Here is a 5,307-nt window from a genome sequence, read left to right on the forward strand (position 1 = left end):
ACTAGTGAAGCCATCTGGTCCCGGGCTTTTGCTTTTGGGAAGATTTTGGATGACTGATTCAATCAATTTTCTTACTGTTGTGCAGTCCGATAGATTTTCCAGTTCTTTGTGATTCTGGCTCAGAGGGCTATGTGTTTCTAAGAACATGTCAGTTTCTTCTAGGTTATTGAATTTGGTGGCATATAGTCCTTTATAGTATTCTTGGATGATCCTTTGTATTTCTGTGGCATCGGTGGTAACTTCCCCTCTTTCATTTCTGCTTTTATTTGTGTCTTTCTCTTTTTATCTTAGTGATCTTGCTAAGAGTTTGTCAATTTTGTTAATCTTTTCAAAGAACCAGCTCTTTGTTGCATTAATTATTTTCTGTTGTCTTTCTGTTTCTATTTCATTTAGTTCTGCTCATTTTTTTTTATTATTTTTCGTTCTGTTGACTTTGGGTTTCACTAGTTCTTCTTTTTCTAGTTCTTTAAAGTGTAATGCGAAGTTATTTATCTGGGATTTTTCTTGTTTCTTGAGATACGCCTGTAATGATATAAATTTCCCTCTTAAAACTGCTTTTGCTGCATTGCCAAAATTTTGATAGGAGGTATTTTCATTCTCATTTGTTTCTATGTATCTTTTCATCTCTCCTTTTATTTCTTCTTTGACCCAGTCGTTCTTTAAAAGTATATTGTTTAATCTCCATGTATTTGTGTTTTTTCCTGCTTTCTTTTTGCAGTTGATATCCAATTTCAAAGCTTTGTGATCAGAGAATATGCTTGGTATGATTTCAATTTTCTTAAATTTGCTGAGGCTGATTTTATGTCCCAATATATGGTGTATCCTTGAGAATGTTCCATGTACACTAGAAAAAAATGTATAGTCTGATGTTTTATCGATGAAGTGCTCTATATATGTCAATTATGTCCATTTCATCAAATGTGTCGTTTAGGACTGATATTTCTGTATTTATTTTCTTTTGGGTGATCTGTCCATAGCTGTCAATGATGTATTTAGGTCCCCCATTATAATTGTGTTTTGGTCAATTTCTCCCTTTAGTTCTGTTAGTAGTTGCTTTGTGTATTTTGGTGCTCTCTGATTGGGCATAAATATTGATGACTGTTATATCTTCTTGTTGTATCATTATGAAATGTCTATCTTCATGTCTTGTTACATTTTTTATCCTGAATTCTGTTTCATCTGACATCAGTATGGCCACAACTGATTTTCTCTGGATACCATTTGCCTGGAGTGTCAATTTCCACCCTTTCACTTTGAGTCTATGTTTGTCCTTGTAGCTGAGATGTGTTTCTTGGAGGCAGCAAAAGGTTGGGTTTAGTTTTTTGATCCAATCTGCTACTCTGTGTCTTTTTGTTTGTGAGTTCAATCTATTTACTTTTAAGGTGATTATTGATATATGAGGATTTCCTATCATTTTATGTCTGGTTTTCTGGTAGGAAGATGTCTCCGTTGTGTCTTTGCCTTTTTGTTGCTGTTTGCTATTTCAGTGTGGTGGTATTCTATAATTTTCCCCTCTGTTTCTTCTTGTTTTTATACTATATGTTTCAGTTCTGGATGTTTTTGAGAGGTTATCATTAACTTTATGTAAAAGGTAGTTTTATATTTAGAGTATTGTGTTTCCTTCAGCATGCTTCTCTTTTCCATTCCCTTGTGCGGGTTCAGACTTTACTCTCTCCCCTTTTATGTTTTTGTTGTCAGAAATTATCCCAATTTATGAGTTGATTTCTGTGCTTTAGCAACAAGTTGTCTTTTTCCTTTCTCTCTCTCTGTCTCTGTCTCTGTCTCTCTCTCTCTTTTAAAGTGTTTTTTTTTTTTCTTCTTTACCTTGTATTTTATGTTTAAGTGTATAGTGTCCTATTTGGTGTAGGGGTTTCCATTTCCTTCTTCTGTCTGTGTGATCATAATACTATTCCTGGTATTGTATTGTTTTGCTTTTTTGTTTCAGGTCAAATACCCTTCTTCAGTATTTCTTGTAGTGTGGTCATGTGTTAGAAAATTCCCTCAGCTTCTGTATGTCTGGAAAGGTCTTTATTCCTCCTTCATATCTAAAGGATATTTTTGCTGGATATATCATTCTTGGCTCATAATTTCTCTCTTTCAATAGTTGGAATGTTTGTTTCCACTCCCTTCTGGCTTGTAGAGTTTCTGCTGAAAAATCTGAGAATAATCTAATGGTCTTTCTTTTGTAGATTACTGCCTTCTTTTCCCTGGGTGCCTTGAGAATTCTTTCTTTGTCGTTAATTTTTGACAGTTTCAATACAATGTGTCTTGGAACAGGCCTGTTGGATTAAGGTAATTAGGTGTTCTATTTTCTTCTTGGATTCGAGGATCCAATTCTTTCCACAAGTTTGGGAAGTTCTCGTCGACTATTTGTTTGAATATATTCTCTGTTCCCTTCACTATTTCTTCTACTTCTGGTGTGCCCATTATTCTTATATTGCTCTTTCTGATGGAGTTAGAACGTTCTTGTTAATCTTCTCTGTATCATTCCAATTTTAGTATATGTGCTGCTGAAGTGAGCACTAGTTAGAAAGTTCTTGTAGAGTTCTTTTGTTTCTTTTAACTTTCAAGTCTCTCTCTTCTTCCATCTGTGTCTTTTCCAGATTTCTATCTTCAGTGTCATTGATTCTTTCCTCCACCTGGTCAGTTCTATTACCTAAGCTTACTTAAGCTTTCATTCTTCATTTCTTTTATTGAATTTTTAGTCTTCAGAAATTCCATTTGGTTGTTTTTAAAAATTTCAATCTCTGTAGTGAAATGTTCAATTTTGTTCTTTGATTGTGTTTCTGAGTTCACTAAACTGTCTGTGTATTCTTGCACCTCTTCGAGTTTTTTCAGAACTGCAATCTTGAATTCTCTGTCATTTAAGTCCCATATTTCCATGTCTTTAAGTTAATTTTCTGGGGACTTTTCATTTTCTTTCTGAACTGCCTTGTTACCTTGGTTATTCATAAAATTATTATTTCTCTTCGTAGGCATCTACAGGAGTGTGTTCTACAGCAGGATGATAGGAAGAGGTCTTTCTGATAGGTGTCGGTAGAATGTTTTATTTTCTCTCTGACTGCAGCTTTTTATTTTCTGTCACGCTGTAATGTTAAATTTTCTCTGCACTGTTCTGGCTTCTCACACAATGGGGGGAATTCCCTGAAAGATGGGCTTCTCCTCTGCAAGCAGGTCGCCTCGGTCTCAGGGCACTGCCTCTGTGGGGTGATGTGGAGAGCTTCTGAAGTTCCAAAGCTCTTACTGCACCAGTTTTAGGGCCTGTGTGTTTCAGTGGCTTTGTTTACCCCTGCAGGAATCCACCCAGATAGGTGTGGGCAGGGGCAAGGTGGGTTCTGAGAGGTGGCCCAGAGCACTGGTGGCAACCATTGTTGTAGCACAGCCTATCCTGCACCCAGGGCTTTCTCCCCTTTGCCGGAACTAGTTGGGCTGTGAGTCCATGGTTGTGGGCCACTGTTCTCAGAACTCCAAATATTCTGTTCTTTTGCTATGACACTGATACCATTCTGCTTCTATCACTGGGCAGGTGGGGGTGGGCGAGCTCTGGAAAGGTGGGGAGGGGTTGTCTAGGCTCCATCCTTAAGCCTTCCTTCCTCTGCTTGTCAGTGAAGGCTTAAACCGCCACTTTCACCCTTCTTCCCTCAGTCTTTGCTCCAAGGTCTCTGCCATGAATGTTGGGTTCAGCCGTGTTATATGCTGATCCTTCAGGCAGGACTGTGGGCCATAAGCAGAGCACTAGCAGTCTGAGTTCTTCTCTCTCCCACAATTGTGATAGCTCCGGAAAGCAGGGAGCTCGGAGCTCTGGTCTGCATCCTGCTCCCACACGGCCTGCATCTCCCTACTTCTCCTTTTTCCCCTCCCCCACTCATCCAATTTGCCCACCTTTAGATGATTTCAGTTGTGCGTCTCTTAGTCTTGCCTGTCTGCTGCGAGGGGAGTCCTTTGTGGAGTTATAATTGTTCAATTTGTTGTAAATTCCAAGGGAGATTTCAAGAGACTCACCTCACACTGCCATTTCTATGACGTCCCCAATCCAAAAAAATCACCTTTTATCCTTTAATAATTTTAATTTTTCAATTACAGATGAGATACAATATTATATTAGTATCTGTTTTGTTTGTTTGTTTATGTTGTTCTTTGGAGTCCACATATAAGAGAAATCACACTGCATCTCTTTCTCTGTCTGACATACTCCACTCAGTACAACACCCTCCAGGTCCATACATGCCACCACAGATGGCAAGAACCCATTCCCTTCCCTGGCCAAGCAATATTCCATTGTATATACTCATGTGTACCACCTCGTCTTTATCCATTTTTCCATCAACGGACACCCAGGCTGCCTCCACATCTTGGACATTGTAAACAATGCTGCAATGAACATATGGATGCACACGTTTCCTTAAAGCACCTTGGGCTTCTTCAGTTAAATACCCAGAAGTGTGTTAAATACCCAGAAGTAGGGATTACTGGATCCTTCTTTGTCTCTTGTTGTAGCCTTTGTTTTAGGTTTATTTTTTTTTCTGGTATAAGTGTTGCTACTGCAGCTTTTTTGTTTGTTTGGTTTGTTCCCATTTTAATAAAATATCTTTTTCCTATCCCTTTACTTTCTGTCTGTGTGTGCCTTTCTGTCTGAACTGAGTCTCTTGTAGGCAGCATATTTAAGAGTCTTGTTTTCTCATATATTCAGCCACCCTAACTTCCCCCACCCCCTGAATAGGTTTTATTACACACAGAGGGGATGGGTTTCATTCCTTCTTGGCTGATGCCTTCTTCATGGCTGCAAGGACATTGCTCAGCTCCTCTCTCTTCCTTTTGGCACGGATGTGTGTCCCCATCCTTTTCTTGATGAACTTCAAGGTCCACTTGTCCTTAGAGACATTGAGCAGTTCCATGGCATGCTGCTCATAGGGGGCAAAGCTGCACACCTGTCGGATCATGTCCTGCATGAAATTGGTGTGTTTGTTGAGGTCCCGGTGTCAGCGGCTGTGCCTCAGCTTGCTGACATTCTTGGTCACTTTGTGGCCCTTGTTGAGGCTTATCGCCATGGGATAGTGCAGAGCCATAGCTACTGCTGGCACGGCTGAAAGGGCACCCACCCTAGCTTTTGATTGGAGCATTTAATCCATTTACACTTAAAGTAAATGTTGCTACATATATACATATATGTACATATGTATAGTTATTGCCATTTTATTATTCATATTTTTGTTCTTTCTTTTTTCTTTTCATCTTTACAGAAGTCCCTGTAAGACTCTTTGTAATACTGGTTTTGTGGTGATGAACTCCTTAGCTTTATTCTTGTAT

The 5,307-nt window shown here is 39.0% G+C and overlaps 1 pseudogene across 1 annotated transcript; it reads right to left on the reverse strand.

The window, feature by feature from the left end:
* Positions 1–4,748: 4,748 nt before the first annotated feature.
* On the reverse strand, positions 4,749–5,066 carry LOC308496836 (large ribosomal subunit protein eL36-like; annotated as a pseudogene). The gene has a single exon. The product of its transcript is annotated as a large ribosomal subunit protein eL36-like (transcript).
* Positions 5,067–5,307: the final 241 nt, after the last annotated feature.

The sequence above is a fragment of the Rhinolophus hipposideros genome, assembly GCF_964194185.1.
Source record: "Rhinolophus hipposideros genome assembly, chromosome: 4".
Classification (NCBI taxonomy): Eukaryota; Metazoa; Chordata; class Mammalia; order Chiroptera; family Rhinolophidae; genus Rhinolophus; species Rhinolophus hipposideros.